The sequence below is a fragment of the Acomys russatus genome, chromosome X (assembly GCF_903995435.1).
Source record: "Acomys russatus chromosome X, mAcoRus1.1, whole genome shotgun sequence".
NCBI lineage: Eukaryota > Metazoa > Chordata > Mammalia > Rodentia > Muridae > Acomys > Acomys russatus.
This window is the reverse complement of record NC_067169.1, coordinates 46,923,103-46,948,331: the sequence shown is the minus strand read 5'-3', so window position 1 is coordinate 46,948,331 and position 25,229 is coordinate 46,923,103. Positions and strand designations below refer to the sequence as shown.

The 25,229-nt window shown below is 36.2% G+C and overlaps 1 protein-coding gene across 5 annotated transcripts in view; it reads right to left on the bottom strand.

The window, feature by feature from the left end:
- Positions 1 to 25,229, bottom strand: part of Zc3h12b (zinc finger CCCH-type containing 12B) — a 200,487-nt gene that overhangs the window by 136,727 nt on the left and 38,531 nt on the right. For all 5 annotated transcript variants that reach the window (XM_051140943.1, XM_051140945.1, XM_051140942.1 and 2 more), the window contains one exon: positions 17,898 to 17,972. The gene's annotated coding sequence lies outside the window, so the exon portion shown is untranslated. The remainder of the gene's footprint in view (positions 1 to 17,897; positions 17,973 to 25,229) is intronic.

Here is a 25,229-nt window from a genome sequence, read left to right as displayed (position 1 = left end):
AATCAAGCTCTATTTGGGGTTGAAATCAATACATGCCTTTATATACAGTAGTATTTGAAACTGGGTTCACCAATATTCAGTGCATATGCTTAGTGGTTATAAATTCCTTTAGTTTGTATTCATCATGGAAAGTTTTCCTATGTCCATTTGTGAAAGATGGTTTTACTGGATACAGTAATCTGATTTGGCAGTTAATATCCTTCAGAAAACTTGAAGTACATTTTTTCACACCTTCTCAGATTTTAGAAATACTTTTTAATAACCTGCTGTTATTCAAATGGGCTTAGCTATATGTGGCTTGCTGGTTCTCTTTTGCAGTTTACAATATTTTTTTTTATGTTGTGTATGCTTAGTGTTTAACTAAATTCTATTTTAAGGAGAATGTTTCTGAGTCTTATCTGCTTATGTTCAAAATGCCTCCTGGATCTGGATGGCCATCTCTATTATTAGATTCTTATGATTTTCTACTGTATTAAATACATTATCTAAACTATTAGATTGAAATTCTTCCCTTCTTTTTCATGCTTCAAAAGTTCATTCTTTTAATATCGTCCCATAGATCTTCTCTTTTGTTTGTAGTTATTTTTTATCATTGCTGTTGCATAGATGTTCACATTCATCATCCTTGGCTTCAAGACTTGATCTTCTTGCATTTTACCAAGTCTATTGATGAGGCTTTCCACTGAGAAGCTTATTTTGTTACTGAGGTTTTTATTTATAACATTTTAATTTTTCCAAGCATTTCTATCTCTGTTGAATTTCTCTTTCAAATATCTAGTGTTGAGTTTCTTATTTCATTTAGGTTTTTTAATGGCCTTGAATTAACTTAGGAGTTTACTCTTGTTATCTCTGATTTTGTTAAACATTCTTACTACATTTTGAATATTTTTAACACAAATTTTATCTAATTCAGTCTCATTGGAATCCATTACTGTGGAAGTAGCGGTTTTCAAAGGATTCATGTTATGAGCCCGTGTATGTGTGTGTGTGTGTGTTTCTACATTAATAACTGCACACAGGGATTATATCCTCGGTCAGTATTTTTAAAATATGTGACTTTATTAAATAAATGTTAATTATAATTATTTGCAATATTAAGTTGGACTAGCCTACTTTATGATTGAGACATTAGACCTTCCCTCTGAACTGGGGGTATAGTTCAATAGGGAGGTCCTTGTTCCACCTGTACCTAGAACTTGTCACAGTCTCCAGTACCACTCTGAGAGCAGAATACTAATTGTGGAAGCAAGATTAATTGATAGATATGTATACTATGCTATATAGTAATAATCAATATAGTTATCCTTTCAACTCCAATAACTTTTGTGTAATAAAGAAACATGGATACTATATCACACATTAAAATATTAATTTAATAAGGTGAGAATGAAAGAAAAAGAAGAGGAATAAGAAAAGAGATTCTTGTTAGGGCAACAGAGAAAAAAACAGGCAACTTAAATAAAAAAGGAAGGTGGGATATTGTTAGGATAATTACAGTTTAAAGATAACTAATGATGGCAATGCAACAAAGAGAAAAAAAGGAGTTCATATGGTATGCACATAAGAGAGCTAATAAATGGAATCAGAGGTTATGTATAAAAACATATGGAACAAAATAAAACCTAACAATGCAATAGAAAATCTAAACAAAAAATTAAGAAATACTTATGTAGAAGTGAAGATATAAGTAAGTAAAAGACAAAGAAACATGAGTAAAATTTATTATCAGTCAATTTAGCATCAATCAGTATCTCTTCCTAGCCAGTATGAACTCTAGATTCCACTTATCCCTTAGATGTCCGCAAAATATGCTGATGAGCATGTGATGATGATGATGATGATATAAACTGCTGACCAAGAAGAGAAGTAGGACTAACCACATCACTCAATCCAAAGCCCACCCCCATCCATTAAAAACACAAGAACCAGAGAATCAGAGAACCACACTACACCTTATGGCAGCCGACCTGAACAGGAACTTAGGAAATCAAACTTACTTACTCAAAGTAAAACGGTACACACACACACACACACACACACACACACAACCATGAACTTGGAAAATGAATACATGTAGGGCCTCAATATACTAAGATCCACACAAGGCAAGGATAACCATCAAAGCTACATGGGGAAAAAGTGTGCAGGCAAGTACTCTGGAGCAGTACTCCATCCTGAGGTTAGGAAAAGTCTGATAGAAAGACTAACCAGTTGGACAGGTAGCTAACTCAGTTGGATTATTTGAGGTCCACTAAGATATTGCACACTGTCCAACCTGATCTAAAATGTTAAATCTTAAAAAGGAAAAGCAGAGCACTCATTACCATGTTTCATCAAATGTGAAGAGAGAAATAAAGAACAATGACCATGACTATTCGGACAGTCCTAGATTCTTCTACTTTTGGAACATTATCTACTCTCTAGAAAACTAAATGTAATTCCCCCTACAATGCCGTGATATATTCAAGGCCTCATCCATCTAAGAGGTTGCCCAGTTTTTGACACATTTTAAACATTCAATAACAAATGTTCAGAGAAATACATGGAACTGCCTACATGTTATTTTTCAATTTTCTGTTATACAGAGTCATTTGAAGAATAAAAGGGGCTTATGGTAAAAATATTAATGAACTTGACTGAATCTTTCTAAAATGCATCCATATATGAAAACATCATATTGGTAAGACAAGGAACATACCTATAAGCTCAGCATTTTGGAGGCTAAACGAGTAGGACCATAAATATGAGGTCAGCCTAGGCCACAAAGTGAGTTTTTCCTCAGAGAAAACCACATTAAATCATATTAATACAGAAAGTGAGACAAATGGCATTGCGATCTCAGGACTGAAAAGCCTAGGTATTCTATTAATTGCTTTTTATCCAACAAAATGGAAATCCTTAGCTTTTATGTCAGCAAATTTGAATGTCTAAAGGAATGTGTATTTGCTGTAGGTTTTGAATAAAAATATTTATAGTCCTAAATATGTAACATCTATATGGCCTCAGGAAGGAATCTGCTTAAATATTTTTGTCTCTTTTGAGTCAGTGAAATGATGCAATGGATAAAGGCACTTGTTATGCAAGTTGAATTACCTAAGTTCAGTCACTGGCACCACATAAAGGAGGAAGGGGAGAAGCAACACTAGAAATCATTTTCTCACTTCTTATGTGTGCTGTGCAAATGTGCCCAAACCCACACCCTGCACTCCCATCATCATCGTCATCATCATCATGAGAACAACAATAATAAATTCAATTTATGAAAAATATTTCTATCACCATTACTATCAGAATTCATAGCCTAAGGAAGAAGTAATAACAGCTTATAATAAAAATGTAGTAATAGCAATATAAGTTACCTGCTTGTTTTCCATTTTGAATTCTTCACATCTAGACTGTATCCCCCTCCCAACTCCTTTCCCAATTCCCCCTCCCTAGGCCCACTAATAGGCCTTTAGAATGGAGCCTCTGTGGCTGCTTGCTCTGCTGGGAGTTGGCACAAAGGCTGAGCTGGGGAGCCTCTGAGCAGTCAATATCGAGGGTGGGCAGGTATGCTGCAATATAGAACCTACCACCAGGTGCCCTACCTAGCCATAAGATCACCCTGACTATAGGCAGCAGCAGTATCCGAGATGAGTTTCAGAGATGGTCCAGTACTTACGGTGTGTCAGAAACCAGAAACCTTGAGCCAGACCAAGGACTCACTGTGATGAGTATTTGCATAAGGCTGTGTGTACCAAAAAAAATATTGTGTGAAACACTGCAGTTTCCAATGTCACTATGACAAATGAATATGAGCTGGAGAGATAATAAGGTAGGTACATTACAAGACATATCATAATTAACTTTGTAATAATTATGACAGATCTTGAAAGCAAGCATAAGAGAGTCTAAAAGAACATTTTTAAATAGAAGGAAAAATTATTAAGAAATAAAATTTGGACTTTGAAGAAGAAAAATAGAGCATAGTAAGCAAAAACATACATATAAATAGGTTTCCTTTTTCCTCCTGAGGTTTTTAAAATCAAATTTCACAGCTTAAATAGGGTCAAATTGAAGAAAACTATAAATATGGAAGAATTAAATAACAAAAGTTGATAAAAGTTACTTCAGCAGGACTGGCAAAGCAGTAAGAACATATTGTCATTTTAAAAATGTTTCTATACAGGGATATCCTTGAACAACAATTAAAATTGTAAGACAAAGATAAATGCACAAAAATACTATCGACGGATCCTAATGAAATTCTAAAAACTGTTGCAAGCATACCTCAAGAAAGTAAAGTAGTTTAAATGGATAAAAATGGAGAATACCTAGAGTGCAATAAATTAATGAACATAATTATAATATTCAAGTTATGTGAAATATAAATAATATTCACATAGCAACTAAAAGAGATTTTAAAAGATTAGAAAATATTTTTAAATTAGCCCAACTATATGGTTTCCACAAGATAATCACTTAAAACATAACATTCAAGTTAAAAGATGTGAAAAGAGATTAAACATAAAAATAATCAAAGGAATGCAACTTAGCATCAGAATAAAAAGTTACAAAGAAAGGAAGGAAATTATATAATTACAAAACTGATCAATTTACCATGAAAACACAGTAATTGAAAATGTAAATGTACCAAGTACCAGAGTTGGAAAAATATATGAAACAAATAATAGTATCACTAAAAAGAGAAATAACAACTACTGGTAAAACTTCAGCAACTCTCTTTCAATAAGTAAGAGAAAAGTATAAAACAAAGATATAGGAAAACTCAAGAACATCATTAACCAGACTATTACACATGAAACAGAAGAATACATATTCTTTTTAAGTGCTAACAAAATATGTTCCAGGATAGACTATAAACAAATCTAAAAAATAATTTGAACAAAAGTCATACTTAGTGTATTTTGCAAGTACAACAAAATAGAGAAAACAGTAACAGTACAAAACAAGCAAAATACTAAGCAAATCTACAAGCATTTGAATAGCAAACAAAATTGTTATCATTTATGGAACAATAGGAAATAAAATAAAATATTTTGAACTAATTGAAATGAAATATAAAAGTCACACACATAGACACAGAGAAAGAGGTTGGGGGATAGTAATCTGTGTGGACTTTTTTTTTGTATCTTGATTGAGCTCAGACTGAAACAATACACAATGTTTAGTTGCACATGCACATGTGTACTTGGTCACGGTTGTGAAATACATTTCTTACTGTGAGTCTTGGTTTAAAAGTTTGAAATCACACCTCATATATCATTATAATGAGTAAAAGATGAAAGGGAGAATATTCAACAAATGATGAGACTAAAAAGTCAGAACATAATAATTCTATCATTTGTATAATAGAGGCTAATCCCAAAGTGAGAAGTCTCATAAAGATGCTAATACTAATATAAAATGTCCCATACATATAATCAGAATTAAGAGCACATAGGTCATATATTCACTCTTCTGAGTACTTAGTTCATTATAGATGAAAAGGCAGAATTACTTAAATTCTGGTTTGTTTAATTTTCCCTAGGAATGATTAATAAACCAGAGAAAGTTAGGCAAACATGGCTAACAGAGAACTAAAATATATTATGATAGGTGAATAGATGATAAAAAAAAAGATCAAATTGCCTTGAAATTTTTTTACTGTTTATGTAGCTATGACTAAAATGTGCAGTGTTTTGGTGCTGTAATCTCACTTCCTGCATAAAATGAACACCCCCAGTTTGTTAGAAACAGAGAGTTATGAAATAATAGCTCTAATCTTCTTGTTTCTACTTCTGTAAACACGTCTGTTCATGGACCTTAGCCATAGGCTGAAATTCAAACCCCTCTCACCATGTTCTTTAGTCATAGACACTAAAGCTACCAAGAACATAAAAGGACAAAAATTGATACTGTATAGCCCATACAGCCTATAAACGTAAGAGAAAGAGGGTTGAAGCCCAGTCTATCTAGACAGTACTAGGTCTACTGGGTCCAGATGGAACATTGACCATCACAATGGGAAACATAGCAGCAGACAGGGAGGCACTGAAATAGCTTAAAGCTCACATATGATCTTTAAGTTGCCGGCAGAGAGAGAATGGGGAAGAGAGGGGGAAGATGAAGGACAGGAAGAGATAAAGGGAAAGGAGAGGGAAGGAGGGAGAGAGACTGGGCCAGATGTAGGCTTTTGAAATCTTAAATCCCAGCCCCAGTGATACATATCCTTTAACAAAGCCACATCTCCTCCAACAAGGACACACATCCTAATCCTTTCCTAATGGTCCCATTAACTGGGGACCAAGCATTCACACCTATGAGCCTATAGGGGTCACTCTCATTCAAATCACACAGCTCCTATTTTTAAAAATGTCTACAATTTTGAGATGAAAAAAATACCTGAAAAGTGAATATAAAGTTCTAGTTATCTAAAGGGGAGGAAGAAAAAAAGCTATATGAAACTTGAAATGATGGATATAATATAAAAGGGCAGCAATACAATTAAGTTAATGCTTTACTAATAGCACAGGAACGAATGGTATTTCACAACAGCCACTGCCAATCCAAAAAAAAAAAAAAAATGAACAAGGCCAAACTACACTACTTCTATTGGATTATTAGATTGAAAGAGGAAATGCAAGGCAGAGATATGGTACATTTTGTTCAGTTAAATATTTAACACATTTTCCACAATTCATGAGTTCATTTATAATGGCTATAATATAAGTAAGTGATTGGATCAACAAACTTATAGCAACCTGGTGCAATATATCCAGAGTAATATCAAGAATGGGTTCTTGCCCTGCCTTCTTCAATAATTTTTAATAATGAATGTATAGACAGAGTGTACACTTATCAAATACTGCCTGAATGCCTACAAAGATATATAAGAGCAACATGGCTCTCAAATTCTGGTCTAGGAAATACTCTACCTTCTTGAAAATTTTAGAAGACTCAACATAACATTCATTTGTGTAGATTTTGTCACTATTTGGTGTGTGGAAAGTAATAAAAATTTATATTTGTTAATGTGTTTTCTACATTGATAGCTACATTTTAAAGCATTTGCTAGATTTTAAAAGTCTCTGAGAGGATAGTTTATCATATACTTTCACCTCCCAAACCTAACCAATTTCATGTTTCTTCTTTCTGTATCTCTAGAAAGTGTTAAGAAGTCAAAGCAAAAACTAAAATGAGAAAAAATACCAAAACAAGCCAAAGAACTCCAAAACTTGAGGTCTGTTTTGTGATACACAAGTGCTTTTGAGCAAGGGGCCTGCCTTGGAGTATGGTGTGTGTATGTGTGTGTGTGTGTGATGATCTCTGCGAATTTTTTATGTGTATCAGTCCTGCTGTGTCTTGGAATCATCCACCACCTCTGGTTCTTCTTCCTCATAGAGCCTCAAGGCCTTAAGGCTCAGTGCTCGCTCCAAAGTCTCTCACTGCCTACAGATTGTCCAGTTGTGGGCCTCTGTATTAATTACCATCTATGGCAAAAAGCAGCTTCTCTACAATGAAGTTTTAGTGCTACACTTCCCTACTGTATAGCAATTGTGTCATTTGGAGTCATTTTATTGCTATGGTCCTTTAGCAGAATAATAGTAGCAGGTTTTCCCCAAGGCCTGTGACTTACTAGTCTCGGGGTTTTGGATACTTTACCAGTGTCAGGTATGGGTTCTATCTCATGGAGTGGGTCTTAAATTCAATTTTTAAAAAGCAATTGGTTATTCCCATAACATTTGTGTTACGATTGCACTAGTTTATCTTGCAGGCAGGCCTTTGGTGTAGGTCAAGGTTTGTAGTGGGAGACACTGATGACTACCACTTTCCTCTGGTAGCATGCATAACACCTTCCAGCACCATGAACTCTAAATTAATAGGAGTGGAACTTCTAGTTAGGAACCAGCTCGAGTTGTCTATATTCAATGACATAAATAAGTGATATCACTAGCAATAGGGTTTCACAGGTAATAGCCTGTAATGGTTGGGAGGTTCTTTAGGAATGATTTGCCAAAGACTAAGCAAGATGTAACTCATTCCTAGCACTGGAAGGAGTGGGGGTTACTTGGTAGAATAAAATGGATATTTGAAACATAGTCTCCTCCATTATATAGTTTAGCCACATTTAAATTACGTTCATATATGGATCCATTTAGAAATCTTCTAAATTATGTCTCCACATGGTTTTTCAAAAGGCCTTTATCATTAGTTGTCACTCCCCATAGTCCTCCCTTTACCCTACTTTCCCATCCTCACCCTCATTTAACCTCTCCTATTTTAGTTTATCTCTTTACAACACTGTATTCTACTTCCACTTCCTTAGAAAAATCCCCTTCTTTCTCCCCTTGTTCCCTTACAAACTACCTAATCTATGTTAGGTAGTAAATCTAAATGAAATGAAATCAAAAGCTTAAATATTAGCATTCATATATAAGAGAAAACATTCAATATCTATATTTCTGGATCTGTGTTACCTCATTCAATATATTCTTTTCTAGTTCCATCCTTTTACCTGTGAATTTCATAATTTCATTTTTAACGGCTGAATAGAATTCCACTGTGTAAATGTACTGCATTTTCATTATCCATTCATCAATTGATGAACAACTAGGTTTCCAATTTTGGCTGTTATGAGTAAAGCTGCACTGAATGTGGATGAACAAGTATCTCTGTACTAGAGTCCATCAGGTATATGCCTAAGGGCAAGTTAGCTAAATCTTGTGGATCTATTTCTCACATTTTGAGGACCCTTCACAATGACTTTCAAAATAGCTGTACAAATTTGCACTCTCACCAGCAATGGATGAGTGTTTCCTTTTTTCCTCATCCTTACCAGCGTGTGTTGTCATTTGTTTCATTGATCTTGTCCATTCTGAATGTTGTAAGATAAAATATCAAGGTCGCTTTAATTTTAATTTCCCTGATGGATACTAATGTTGAAAGTTTCTTTAAATGTTTCTTAGTTTATCTTTTAAGAACTCTCTGCTTAATTCTGTATCCCATTTTTAATTTGGTTATTTCTTTTCTTAGTGCTCAGTTAAGTTCTTTATATTTTTTAATGTTCTAATATTCTACAGTTATAATGTTCAGTTTTATATATTCTAGATACAAACTCTCTATCAGATATATAGCTGATAAAGATCTTTTCTCCTTCTGAGGCTTTGCCCAAATGATGGTGTTCTTCAGTATAGAAAGGCTTTTCAGCTTTGTGTGGTTCCATCTATTCATTGTTGGTCATAACCATGATATAAACTATCCTGTGCCAATAAGTTTAAGATGATTTCTCACTGTCTTTTCTACAGGTTTAGATTATCTGACCATATATTGAAGACATTGTCCATTTGAAGTTGAGTTTTGTACAGGGCTATACATACAGATCTATTTGTATTCTTCTATATCCAATCATCCAATTTGACCATCACCATTTCTTGAAAATGCTGTCCTTTCTACAGTGTGTGTTTTTAAGGTTATTGTTAAAGAGGCTCTTTCTCTGACTTTTTCCCTCAGTATGGTTGTCACTTCATATAGGAAGGCTATATACTTGTGTGCATTAGTGTCCTGGTACTTTGATAAAAGTGTGATCAGCTGTAGAATTTTCCTGGTGGAAGTTTTTGGGTCACTTATGTATACTACTGTATCATTCCCAAATGAAGATACTTTGACTTCTTTCCTTTTTATTTGTACTCCCTTGATCTACTTCAGTTGTGTTTCTTCAGAGTCTACAGAATAATGTGAGTCAATTGGGCCCTGGGCTTTTTTTCTGTTAGAAAATTTTTAATTCTTGCATCTATTTCTATTGGAGTTATGGGTTTGTCTAAATTGTTTAATTTTCATTTAACTTTGGTATAGTAGATCTCATATATATATATATCCTGGGGTCCTCCTCAAACTAAGGCACCAGGCAAGGAGAATATAGGCAATAAGCTTCAAACCCCTACCAAGACCTAGCCGACAAACATGATACTCTTCACCGTTGGGTGGAGAGTGAGATCTGACTCTCACACAAACTCTGGTGCCCCTTTTCTGACCATGTCCCCCGGATGGGGAGACCTGGTGGCACTCAGAGGAAGGATAGCTAGTTACCAAGAAGAGACTTGATATTCTGAGAGCATATATAGGGGGAGGAGGTCTCCCTCGGTCACGGACATAGGGGAGGGGAGAAGGGGAGAAATGGGAGGGAGGGAAGAATGGGAGGAAACAGGGGAAGGGCTAACAATCGAGATGTAATATGAATAAATAAATAAATAAATAAATAAATAAATAAATAAATAAATATTTGTTAAAAAAGAAAAAGAAATACATCCATTTCTTTTAAGCTTTCCAATGTGGTGAAATACAGATTTTAAAGTATGTTCTTAGGTTTCTCTGAATTTACTTCATGTCTATTATGATGTCTGCCTTTTCATATCTAGTATTATTAATTTAGAACCTCTTTCTTTTGGTTAGTTTTGCTAAAGGTCTTTTGTAGGAACCAGGCCCGACTAGGCTGCCTGCCTGTCTTGCTGTTTCATGTCCTGTTTCTAGCAGCTTCCATGTCTGTGTTTATCTTGGTTTGCTAGTCATGTTTACTGCTCGGAGAACGCGCCCCTCCCTTCCTCGAGACTTTTCCTCCTGTGTGCCATCACCGCTTGAGGGATTTCACCTGGGAGGAGGATTCCTGTTTTGTTGCCTATAAGAAGACACTCAGAGGAAGGATAGCAGGCTACCAAGAAGAGACTTGATACCCTATGAGCATATACAGGGGAAGGAAGTCCCCCTCAGGCACAGTCATAGGGGAGGAGAGTAAGGGGAAAATGGGAGGGAGGGAAGAATGGGAGGATACAAGGGATGAGATAACAATTGAGATGTAACAAGAATAAATTAATAAAAAAAAACTTAAAAAAAAAAGAAGGCTCTTTGGAACTCTGGGGGACGAGAAGAATAAACCGCTGCCTTGGCTGCTGCTCTCTTAGCACGAAGGACCCGCTGTTATTGTGTGTGTGTGCGCGCGCGCGCGTGTGTGCATGAGTTAAATCTGCAGTCCCTCGCCCTCGACTTGGTACCGCAGTGGTGCGGGCGCCACAGTCTTTCAATATTATTGATTTTTCTGAAAGAACTAACTCTTCGCTTCATTTATTTTTTGTACTGTTTTTATTTGTTGTTTCTATTTTATTGATTTCAGCCCTCAGTTTGATAATTTCTTTCGATCTATTCTTTTTGGTTATTTCTCATTGTTTTTCCAGAGTTTTCAAAGGTATCATTAAGTAATTACCATGAGATCTAGCCAGTTTTTTAATGTAGTTTCTTAGTGCCATAAACTTTTCTCAAGCAACTGCTGTCATTGAGTGCCATGAGTTTGGGCATGTTGTGTTTTCATTTAGTTATAGAAGTTTTTAACTTCTTTCTTCAATTCTGCCTTGGCCTACTTTTCATTCAGTAGTGAGTTTTTCAGTTTCCATGAGTTTATAAGCTTTCTTTCTGTTGTTTATATCCAGCTTTAATCTGTGGTTGTCAGGTAGGATGCACAGTATTATTTTAATTTTCTTAAATCTGTTGAGATTTGCTTTGTGTCCAAATATGTGGTCAGTTTTTCCGTGAGTATAGTGTATGTAAACATGTTTTAGTTTTGATCCCAAGTGTGGGATGTGAAACAGACTTGTGTGAGGGTGTGTGGTGTTTGTCTGCTGGAAACAGACTTGTGAGAGAACACTTGGTGTTTTTCCACTAGAAAAAGAACTGCCTCTTGCGGGGGCATGGTTTTTGTAAACTGACAAACATCCTGGTATGGACTCTAAGAGGAGATTATGACCCCAAAACAAGAAGCTTGGCATTTTGGTCTTGACATCATTTCTTCTTGTTCGGCTGTACATTGCTCCATTTTAAGACGCTCCAGAGAATGCTTCTAGGTTCCAGGTTCTGGCTGCTGCTCCAGATTCCAGCCTCTGTGGTTGCAGTCACCTTTGCAGAATTGCTAGTTTGCTGTGTAGCGTGTCTGCTGAAATCCTGACAATGAAGAGTGGAATCGCTCCAAGGAACTGAGTCTAAAAAGGTCTATTTCTCCTATTTCCATTAACGTATTTTTCTCCTATCTTGGGTTGGAAGGGAGGTATAAGCATTAAGGAACCCCAAATAAAGTAGATTTGAAGAAGTTCAATGCCTACACATGAGTTGCTGAGAAGAAGGTATATTCTTTTGTATTTGGGTGAAATATTCTGTAAATATCTGCTAGGTCAATTCAATTTATGATGTTATTTAAATCCAGATTTCTCTGTTTAGTTTTTGTCTGGATGATCTGTCATGTTGAGAGTAGGTTATTGAAGTCATCCACCATCACCTTGTTGAGGTCAACAGGTGCCTTTAGATATAGTAATGTTTGTTGTTGTTTCACTGAAGTTGGGTTCCTATTTGATGCATAAATATTTACAATTGTATTATTCTCTTGGTGGATTTTTCCTTTGATGAGTATGTAGTGTTCTTCCCTATCTCTTCTCATCAGTTTTGATTTGAAGTCTATTTTGTCAGATATTAAAACATCTAGGTGTGCTTGCTTCTTAGTTCCATTTGCTTGGAAAAAAAACTTTATTCCATCCTTTTACCCTAAGCTGATATTTGTCCAGGATGGAGAGGTATATTTCTTTGATGCATCAGGGAGATGGATACTGTTTCTAACTTGTCAATCCATGTCTTTTTATTGGGGAATTGAGACCATTTATTGAGAGTTATTTATTATTCAGCAGTTTTTATTAATTCCTGCTGTTTATTTTGATGGTATCCCCTCTTTCAATAAATTGCTCTTGTGTTTTATTAGGTGTCTTCAGACTGGAGTTTTCCTTCCAGTGTCTTCTGTAGACCTGGACTGGTGAACAGAAAATATTTTAATCTGTTCTCATCATGAAATGTTTTTCTTTCTTAGTTAATTGTGATTGACAGTTTTTCTGGGTTTACTAGTCTGGGCTAGCACCTGTGGTCTTTCAGGGATTGTGAAACATACATCCAGGCCCTTCTATCTTTCTGAGTCTTCACTGAAAGTCAGGTGTTGTTCTAGTGAGTCTGCTTTTATGTTTGGCTTAGTCTTTTTCTCTGTACCTTTTAATGCCCCTTCTTGGCTCTTTACATTTAATGTTTGATTATTATGTGTGGTAGAGGGTTTCTTTTATGGTCCTGTTCATCTGGTATTCTGATCACCTCTTCTAAGTTGATAGGCATCTCTTTATTTATACTGGGGAAATATTCTTAAGTAGTGAAAAAAGAGGCCATTAATTCGAAGGCAGGGGAGTGGGGGTGGGGTCTGTACAGGATGGCTCTGAGGGAGAAAAAGGAAAGGAGAAATGTTTTAATTATATTATACTCTCAAAAATAAAATTTAAAAATAGTAATAAAAATATTTGTTCTGTGCCGTTGACCTTGGTTTCTTCTTCTATATATGTTGTTTGTAGGGCTTTTTTTCTTTTTTGGTCTATTCATAGTGTCCAAGATTTCCTTGATGTTTTGTGCCTGAAAATTTTTAGATTTAACATTTTCTTTTACTGGTTATACATTGTTATCCATTTCTTCCACCTTATGTCCAGGACCTGATATTCTCTCTTATATATCTTTTAATCTGTTGGTGATGCTTACCTAAGAGTTTTTTGTTTGTTTTCCTGAGTTTTTCATTTTGAGTTTATTCCAATTTGGCTCATCTAAGAAATTCTATTTCTTTTTCAAATTCTACTTTCATATCTTAAATTGTTTTCCTTATTCCTTTCAACTCTTTGTCTTTTCATGGTCTTCACTGTATCATTTATTCATATCTTCTTTAAGGTCCTTGAGAATACTCATAATTGCTGCTTTGAAGTTCTTGTCTTGTGCTTCAGTGAAATTGATTTTCTCAGGGCATATTACAATGGGGTTACTGGCTTCTCAGGAGGCACATTACTTTTTAATATATTTTATTAATTTATTCATATTACATCTCAATTGTTATCCCATCCCTTGTATCCTCCCATTTCTCCCTCCCTCCCATTCTCCCCTGACTCCCCTCCCCTATGACAGTGACTGAGGGGGACATCCTCCCCCTGTGTATGCTCATAGGGTATTAAGTCTCTTCTTGGTAGCCTGATATACTTCCTCTGAGTGCCACCAGGCCTCCCCATCCAGGGAACATGGTCAAATATGGGGCATCAGAGTTCATGTGAAAGTCAGACCCCACTCTCCACTCAACTGTGAAGAATGTCCTGTCGATTGGCTAGATCTGGGTACTTAAATGCTCAACTTCCTTAGTTGTCAGGGAAATGCAAAACAAAACAACTCTGAGATTCCATCTTACACCCATCAGAATGGCTAAGATCAAAAATTCAAGTTACACCACATGCTGGCAAGGATGTGGAGAGAGAGGAACACTCCTTCATTGCTGGTGGGAATGCAAACTAGTACAGCCACTTTGGAAATCTATCTGGTGCTATCTCAGAAAAATGGGAATAGGGCTTCCTCAAGACCCAGCTATTCCACTCCTTGGAATATACCCAGAAGATGCTCCAGCACACAACAAGAAAATTTGCTCAACCATGTTCATAGCAGCCTTATTCCTAATAGCCAGAATATGGAAACAGCCTAAGTGTCCCTCAGGAGAAGAATGGATAAAGAAACTGTGGTACATTTACACTATGGAATACTACTCAGCTATTAAAAACAAGGAATTCCCGAAATTTGTGGACAAATGAATTGAGCTAGAAATGATCATAATGAGTGAGTTAACCCAGAAGCAGAAAGAGTCAAATGGTATATACTCACTTATATCTGGACACTAGTGCAAGGGACATGTCCCATGAAAGTCTTCACTTACCAGGAAAGTGGGACAGAGGGAAGGACATCCTATTGGGACTCTAGGTGAGAGAAGAATGGGAGAATGGGGAAATAGAAGGATCCAGAGGGTCCTAGAAACCTACAAGAAGAACATTATGATGGGAATATCTGGACCCAGGGGTCCTGCTCAAACTATGGCACCAGCCAAGGACAATACGTGCAGGAGGCACATTATTGTTGATCATGTTTTTGCACTTAGGTCAAGGCATCTATAGTTATGAAATTTGTGCTGTTTCTTGGGTAAAGCTATCTGGTCTTGTCTTTATATAGTTAGGTGTACAGTTCTCTAAAGAAATGTCTATTGTTTCTAGCAGAGAATGGCAACTAATAACAAACTCCTTTAATTTCTGCTTATCTGAGAAAGTATTTCTCCTTCACTTTTAAAGAATATTTTTAGGGCATGGTGTTCTGGTTTGATGTTGTTTAATGTCTCTCAAATTCTAACTTGTATTATACTTTCTTCTTGCTTTCATGGTTTCTGAGAAGTCAGAATTAAGTCTTATATTTTAAGAAAGGTCTACTCTTTCTCTGACTTCTTTAAATACTGTTTCCATGCCTTTGGTTTTCTGTGGTTTGTATATGCTATACCTAGCTTTTACTTCGTTTGGTGTGATTTGGTTTAATCCAGTGTTCTACCATCTGTTTGGGTGTTTAGTTGAGCTCTCTGCATCTGTGATTTGCTATCTGATATTAACTTGAATAAATTCTTAGTCATTTTTGCTTCACATATTTCTTTTTTCCATTGTTTTCACCTTTTGACACTCACACTCAGCATGCATTATATATTTTTAGTTGCATTGCAGTTTTTGGACTTTTTTCTATACTACAAAGTTTTCAGGGTTGGGGATATGTTTTGCTGTTGTTGTTTTCATTTTGTTTTGTTGTCCTTTCCCTTTCCTCTTCTGGAAGTTTCTGCTGATATATACTCAAGCTTAAGTTCTTTTCTTGCTCAATTTTTTCTATTCTTCATTACAGACACATGGTTTAGGTTTTCCTTACCAGGACTGGTTTCTGCAAAGGTTCTGCTTGAAAGCCTCTAACATGCTAAGCTGTGACTCTATATTTGCCCCATTAATGCAATTTAAGACTCAGTGGTTTTCAACAGAATTTCAGTTCTCTAGCATATCTAAGAAAGATTGCTGTTTTTCAGTTTGCTCAGTTGTTTAGATTGGGGATCTGACTCCTAAGCTATTTACATGCCAAGACAGAAGCCAGAAGTCCCTGCCTTCCTCTTTGAATACCAGTTTTACACATGCACAATTTCAGAACATCATGTTTTAATCATTTATATCAACTCACTGAGTTATGTGGATTTTCCAATTTCATCACACAACTTAAAAGTAAAACCTTCAATAAATATTGCTGAACAATTTCATCAAGAAGCTATGTAGTTTATGGTAATGGGAGTAAATTTTCCAAAATTCTAATTTTAATATGAAAGCTTAAATTTCACTATTGGTCACAAATATTCTCAACTGTTTGCCATGAAGTAAGGGGTTCATCTCATTAGTTTTTTAGAAGACGTCTGTGAAATATTGATGCCTATGGCACCCAAAGAAAGAATAAGCAGGATACCAAGATGAGACTTGATAGCCTATGACCATATAGTGGGGGAGGAGGTCCTCCTCCGTCATAGACCTAGGAGGGGGAATAGGGTGAAAGTGGGAGGAAGGGGGGAATGGGAGGATATAAGTGATGGGATAACAATTTAAATTGTAATCTGAATAAATTAACAAAGTTAAAATGAAATAAAATCCCTAAAAAAAGAAAAAGAAATATCGATGCTTTGAATAACCATAGTTTCTCTGTTCACTGCTCCTTTTTATAAAAATCATATTTCATAAATAGTGATTATTTTGGCTCACAATTAGAACACATTATAGCAACCATCATGCTTCTTTATGCCGCAAAGAATATCAAATGACATGTCTTCAAGGCCAAAACCTAATCAAGTCATAATTTCTAATCATTTCTTGATGGATATTTTAAAGTAAAACTGACTTTTTAATGTGGTATCCATACAATTGCTGTATTAGAAAACCTATAATAATATCATATATACAATTCTGTAGATTATGTAATACTTCAAATGAAAAAACAGTGATAATACTGGTATTACTTGTTACTTTAGAGTGTATTCTTTCTACTTGTATAAAATAATCAGTGTGAAACAGTATGATGTGCTATATTCAGGTAGCTGCTTCATATATTTAGTGTTTGCTTTGTCTCTTAACTGCATTGATACATATCATTTTGGTTTGTATAAGTATGCAATATGACATTCAAACAATAATGAATTGACTAAAGATACATTTCTCTGAATGTACATCTTCTGCACTTCCATATCCACTCCAATTTTTAAGCAATAAACACTACCTTTAGAGACTACTCAGATGTTAATCATATAATCTTGGAGAATTCACTTACTTGGACTCTCAGTTTCTCACCTATAAAATAGGATTACTTGTAAACTATTAAAAATGGGGAAGATACTCTAAGTAGTATCACTTGGCACATTTTCAGATGTTAGTTCTTAATATCTAAAAATGAAAAAATTAAAACAAAACAATGTTGGTGACCTAGAATCAAGTCAGTCTAGTGAAGGTGAAAGAAAAAAAATCACACTTATTTGAAGCAACATAGGATTGTAATGTGGACAAACACCATCAAAAGGATTGCTGAAACTGTGCTATCAGGTTCTAAAAAGTGGAAACAGTACTTATAGAATTAAATGGCAAGGATGTTGATAATTTTATCATTTGTTATTCAGAAACTGTGATTGGGATGACAAAAAATTTAAACAATCTTGTAAGAACATATTTTTAAAGGTCAGTTCCAGAGAAGACTAGAAAGCTTTCCTCATCTGGGCCACATACAATAAACAGCATTCATATAATAGTAATTCCAGCATTCAATGTCAAGTTTAAGGTCACCTTGAGCTAGGTCAAAAATTTAAGGTCAGTCTGAGAAAGAAGAAAGGGAGGGAGGAATGATGGGAGGGAGGGATAGGGATTAAGGGTATGTATTAGTTACTTTTCTCATATCTCTGACAAAATACCATATAAGAGAGGTTTTTTTTTTTTTTTGCTTACAGTTTGAATGGATACAGTCCATCATGGCAGTGAAGATATGGAAGCAGGATTGTGAGACATTTGGTCATGTTGCATCTGAAGTCAAGAAGCAGAAAGCAGATAAAAATGTAATCAGGCCAATAAAACCTCAAGTCTCATCCCAGGGAAACCACTTCTAGCAATTTTTGCCTCCTAAAGGTTCCCAAGAGTCTCCCAACCTTCCAAAACAGTACAAACACATAAGAACCAAGTTGTTAAATGGGGGCATCTGAGAGATATTTTATATTCAAGGTGTAACCTTAGTCTTCAAGTAGTTCCTGGGAAGACATCTATTGCACTTCATAAATCTATTGCTCAGTATAAATGAACAATGTTTCCAAAGTTTATCCACACCCAGGATGATTATATCTGCAGTCCAACTTCAAAGTTATACCTGCTGGAATCTGATTTGTGTGGCCTCTCAACTTTTACTGGTTACGTTTTTTATTGTCATTTGGAAAGTGGGAAGTTGAACTGAGAAAATACCTCCACTAGATTGGTCCCTAGGCAAGACTGTAGGGGCACTTTCTTGATTAATGACTGATGTCCCAGCCCATTGTAAGTGATGCTACCTCTGGCTTGTATACAAAATCAGGCTAGTCAATCCATGAAAAGCAAGCAAGCCAGTAAGAAGTATTCCTTCATAGCCTCTGCTTCAGTTTCTGTCTCTAGGTTCCTGCGTGACTTCCCTAATTGATGGAATGTACTTTGCAAGCACTTTGCAAGACACAGGAGACCAAACAAAGGTTAGTAGTTGGAAGGGACCATACTTTGGCCATGACTGTCTAACTATGCATTCCTTTTACCCCTTGTGAAAAGTAAAGCCCCATTCTAATACCTTGAAGATTGTTCAACTTGAGGTTCATTGGGATCTTTTTAATTTGTTCCTCTTCCCTTTTCCTATTCCTTTTGTTTGTGTGTTTGTTTAAAGGAGGTATGGAAGACTGAGCCTTGCTTGTTGGGGCTGTTAGGGTTAGGTTTTTACTCTAAAAGCTCCAGTAACAGTTATATAGTCTTCTTTTCTGGTCCAATTTACTCTATCTCCTTCATATAGCAGCATTTGTGATGACATTAGAGCCCACCAAAATAATCCAGGGTCATTAACATATATCATGATCCTTATTTGAACATCTTCAGAGTCCTCTTTATAATACCATTCAAACAGTATATAGCATCATAATATTCGTGGACTCTAGGGATGAAAACTTGATAAATTTTAAAGCTTTTAATCAGTCTACAATGGCCAGAGAGTAGGGAAATGCATTCCACAATTAATCTTAATTTTAAAACATTTTGAACAATGTAATTTCAACAGCCATCAAAATCATATACATAGATATTTGTTAAGACACTAGCTTCCTTTAGATAGACACTATTGCTGTTGTTTTACACATCTCTTCCTAATGCTTGTATGTAAATCTATACTAAAAGCATTTCTTTATAAACTCTAATTTTGGTTCATACTAACTTCCAATTTTAAAAAATTATATACCACATTTTTCATATTTTTGAAATTAAAATATGATTACATAATTTCCACTTCACTTTTACTTTTCCTCCATCCATCCCCTCTCATAACCCTACTACTTTCTATCTCAAATACTTGGCCTCTGGTCTTTTTCTTTAATTGTTTTATACACACACACACACACACACACACACACACACACACACACCAGGAATATATATGTATATATTCCTACCCATATAAATAAAATCTGGAACAGAATACCTGCTGTAAGATTGCATTTCCTAGAAATACAAAAGGAAGTAACACCTAAAATACTCCAACAGTATGGCTACCTAAATAATACCTGAAAAAAAGTATCCCCAACTGACAAGTTAATAGGTAAAAAAGAAATCACATGCGGCCAACAACACTAGACAAAGAACTACAAGCAAATAAAGAATGACAAAAGTCAGAGAAATAGTCTTCTTCAGGGAAGAGTGCTCCAAATAGTTATCCAATACCTGTGGTCAGTCTTGAAATCATATACATATAAGTAATACTACATGAATTTCTTTTTGGTAGTGTATATTAAAATTTTAGGTTGAATAAAGTTTTCTAAAAAGAACTTGGGTGGCTACAGCTGGCACTGTAGGGCTGCATGTCTCACTGATGCTGACAGTAGATACGCTAGACACTGTTCTAAATAGAATATATTAACTCATTCAATCCTTGTAACTTGTATGAGGAAGAGATTATGTCTTAGTTGTCAACATTTCCCAAGAGAAGAAGTAAATACAAATTAAGTCATCAATTCATAATCACAGATTCCTGTCAGGTCAAATTCAAACATAAGCAATCTATCTCTGGAGCACCTATAGTATCTTTGTAGGACACTAGGGAATGGAGGATACATTTAGGAGGTGAAAAATAATATCCTTAAGTTACTAAATTATTATAAGTAAAAGAAGAAGGTATTTTGTGTCATTATTTAAAACTAGACCAAGAATAAGAGCTGCAAATTACACCACTTGAAGGTATTACCAGGTCATTCTGAATCTGCTTTGTGAGTATGAATCTCCCATCAATAGAAACTAAGCAGAAGATGAACAGGTAACTATTTTTTAAATGTTCTAATATCTATATGGAAAGCTAAGGACTACCATTGAAGTAGACTAGATGGCCATGGGGGCAGGGTAGGGCCATCTGCATAGTTGTTAAAGGCTGATGCTAGATTGTACTTTACAGGACCACTCAAAATTGGTAGGTACAACATAACTAACCAAGATACTTGCTAACTATCCTGTTCTTCATTATAAAGGTATTTCTATATATTTGCTTTGTGAAATCACATGCTACTAATATGCATCTGATGTCATGACACATGCTAGAAATCCAAATAAAAACAGAAAAGGGTAACAAATCTGGCCTAGTTTCATTTTGGTTGCTATTAAGAATTACCCTGAAAATAAAAAAACAACAGTTTGGAGGGGAAAGTTTACTTTAGCCCACAATTCCAAGATACAGTCTATTATAGTAGAACGTCAAGACACCAGGAACTCAGAACAGTTAGTCACATCACATTCATATTCAAAAGCAAGAGAGAAAAGAATATATGCATGCCTACTTGTGTTTGCCCTCTTCAACATTCTTAGACAGTTCAGGAACCCTTAATTCAAGGAACAGTGCCACCCACAGTAGATAAAGTCTTCCTACATCAATTCATGTAATCAAGACAATTCCCCATGCCCCGACCTCTCCACAGGTGAACCTGATCTAGACAATCCTCCTATGAGATTTTTTTCATGTTATTCTAAGTTATATCAAATTGACAGTTAAAATTAACCATCACGTAGAACCCCTCAAATAGCGCTTAGTTTTAGCTGTGCCTCCCTGTATTTCCTCCCTTATCCCTCTCTTTTCTCCCCATCCCCATTTAAGCTTCTTAAAAATCTAAAAGGAATCACGAAAGTCCAAACTAGACATCTCTTACCACTAAATGAAACCTCTAGTGCTGGGAATGGGTTATATCTAATTGTGTTGTTAACCAAAAGGGCTCCATGGAAAACCCTAAACAAATCAGGATATTACCAAGGCTATTGATTGCTCTTCACAAACTGATGGTAAGGCCCTATTGTTAAAGACATCACCTACATAACTCCCTGAACATGGAGAAGTTTTGCTGGTGCCTCCCTGAGCCTTCATCCCTGCTGACTAGTGTTCATGGTATTAAAAGGTACTTTGCACGATACCAGGGAAAAAAGGTAAATACCAACCGAGTTAGAAACCCTTCCACTGCAGGGTTTTTGAGGATCCCGCTTGATGTTTAATTAAGATACAGAAACCGAATTCTCAATAGAGGAATATTGAGTGGATGAGAAACACTTTTAAAAATGCTCGACATCCTTAGTCATCAGGGAAATGTAAATCAATACAACTCTCAGATTCTACCTTACACCTATCAGAATGGCTAAGATAAAAAACTCGATTGGAATTCAATCTGGCGCTTTTTTCAGAAAATTGGGAACAATGCTACCTTAAGACTCAGCTATACCACTCTTGGGCATATACCTAAAAGATGTTCCACCATACAAGGACATTTGCTCAACTATGAACATTGCAGCTTTATTCATAATAGCCAGAATCTAGAAACAACCTAGATGTCCCTTAACTGAAGAATGGATAAAAATCTGTGGTACATTTACACAATGGAATGTTACTAAGCTACCAGAAACAAGGAAATCTTGAAAATTGCAGGCAAATGGATGGAACTAGAAAATATCATCCAGAGTGAGGTAACCTAGACCCAGAAAGGCATGTATGATATTAGAACAACATAGATGTCCTCTGAGTAAGGGATCAGGAGAGATGCTGGGTCTCCCTGCTGGACCCTGGGCGAAGCAGTGCAAGGTGTAAGTAAGAGTTGGGGGATGGAAGACCAGGATGGGGTTAGGTATCTCCACAAGGAGACTATCAAGGCTGGCAGTTCTGGACCCAGGAGGGCCTGTAGAAACTGATGCACAAACCAAGGATATTGCAAGCAGAGAACCTAGACCCTCTGCTCAGATGTAGCCAATGAATAGCTTGTTCTCCACTTAGGAAAGGGCGGGGAAGAGCAGGGAACTGCATCTGACACAAACTCTGGTGCCCATGATTTGATCACTGCCCCTTGGCAGAGCCCTGTGGGAACACAGAGGAAGAGGATGCAGGCTATCCAGATGAGACCTGATAGGCTGTGGCAGACAATGGTGGAGGAGGAGGACCCCACATGTCAGAGGTCTAGGGGAGGGGCGTAGGGCCGAAGAGGGAGGGTGAAAACAAGAAGGTAAGAGAGAAGGGATTACAATCGGGATGTAATGTGAATAAATTGTAATAAAAAAGACACAGAGACATCTATATAGTTTAATACTCTGGCCTTCTGCTAGCGCAATCTCTCAGCTAGCTACTAACTTAGCCTGACTTCTCTAATGCTCCATCTCTCCCAGTGCTTCTCATTGCTTACCTCCCTGCCACATTCTGTCTCCTTTCCGTCTTCCTTCTGCCTCTGTCCTCTCTGCCTGCATCTGCTTACATTTCTGTCTGCCCAGAAGTCCTGCCCATGACTCCTGACCTAGCTCTGGCCACCGGATCTTTATTGTACAAAAAAGCCACATTCCTTACTCAACTAGTAGGCTAGGGATGGTCACCTTATTAAAGGCAGGTAAGGAAGTGATATTTACATATTCTGTTTGCCAAACATTGCCAGTTTCAAATAACAATTAAGAACACACGTTTTCTTAGCTAGAAAATACAGTATTTGTGGGTCATCCCAACACCCTTTGATCTACAATGGTGACCTGCCTGCAAGGTATGCTGATGTAATAGTGGCGCAAGCATGTGGGAGTAATCAACTATCTGATTGGATTTAAGTCCCACTCCACGAGATGGAACCCATTCTTAACACTGCTCAAGTAGGCAAGAACCCACTAAATAGGACATGGACCTAGGGTAAAACCAAATACTACTGTTCTGCTAAGGGAATTGCTAAGGGAATATAGCAATAAAATGACATCTAATGAAGTTCTGCTACATGAATAGTTCAGCGTCTTGCTCAGCCATTATCAGACAAGTTGCCTCCTGCTGTAATGAGGACAAATTGAGACCCACAACTGAGCAATGTGCAGAGAGTGAGCAACGTTGAAGCACTCAGTCCTGAAAGGGATGTCTCCACTAAATCACTTCCCTCAGGTACTACAGGGAGAAGAGACAGAAAGATTATAAGAACTAGTGGGGATGGAAGACATCAAGAAAAAAAAAAGGAGCAATGCACATATGAACTCACAGAGACTATTGCAGCATGCACAGATCCTGCCTGCATGGAACTGTGCCAAATGTGGTCTCAGTGCTGAGAGGAGAAATGGACACAAACTCTACTCCTAACTCAGAACCTATCCTCAATTGATAACTTCTCACAAGGAAAAAAATTAGTTTTCTGCAATGAACTCTTACTGCAGATATCAACTACTCTTAAGGGCAGGCCCCATGCTCAGCAGTAGATGACCAACATCAAACAAACTCATGTATTTTGTTTGTTTGTGTTTTCATCTCACAGTGTTTGTTAGGGCAAATGTATCTATCTGTCTGTCTGTCTATCAATATTTTACCTTACAGATCTTTTGCTTATATATTATAGTTTCTTATTTTGTTTTGTGGTTTTTTTTAACAGTGTCTCAGTGTGTGTGTGAATGCTTATATCTCTGCCTCTGTATGTATTTCTTTGTCTTTGGGGCTTTTTGTTGTTGTTGTTTGTTTGCTTTTGTCCTATTCTTGTTTGATTTTATTTTATTTTTTAGATGCCTGATTTCTAATGAGAAAGGGAAAGAATGGGTATAGATACGGGTGTGTATGTCAGGGAGGATCTGGAAGGATCTGGACGGACTTAGGGGAGGGGAAACCACGATCCGAGTATTGTTTGAAAACAACCATATTTTCAAGAAGACAAAACAAAAAAGTAACCATACCAGGAAAATTCTGACCCATACTCAGAATGTCACCTTTCCTTCACATTAACTCATGAAGAATCATCTCCATTAAGGTTTGCTCATAAAGCAATCTATCTAAAATCTCAACATGTCTCTTTTTTAAGAAGCTTGCACTTAATGCTTGAATGTGTATGTTTGCCTTATATAAATTTCTGGAAACATTGTAGATATCTCAACCTGTCCTATATCTAAGATTTCATGGGCTTTCACCTACAAGTCACTCCTAGCATTGAATAGTTCTTTATTTTAATCGTTATTTGCAAAAACTTCCCAGGAAATTCTTCCCTTACTGTACAAAAAACTATTTTCCTTTTTGAGACTCACTATGATAGATGATTTTTTAAAATGAGATTACAATAGTCAGCATTAATTTTAAATATGTTATGAGTGTTAATTTCACTGAGCAGCCAGGAAGCTTTTCCACAGATTTATGCAAATCTTAGCAACATCACTATCCTAACAGTATATGTGAAAGCAATAGATTATATAACAATAAGTTACTAATCATGTTCTTTTCCATGACTCTCAATCATATACACATTTTTCATCATTGCTAAGTGCAAAAGTGTTTCATAAAAACTGATCTTCACGATGCCCAATGCATTTTGGTATTTTTCATGTGGTCTCATTCACATCTTGTCATTATCAACTTAAAACATCTATCTAGACCTAAAACATCTTAGCTCCTAAACAACTAAGCTTCATTGTAAGACTAAGCTACCTGGTCTTCAACTCCTTTAGAGACTTGAGAAGGAGTAAACTTGATTACCTGAGTATGCTGGGGTGCAGGTTAGTAGCTTTCCAAATGAGAAGATGACAGAGACAGTTTTCTACCTAATTAGTCAC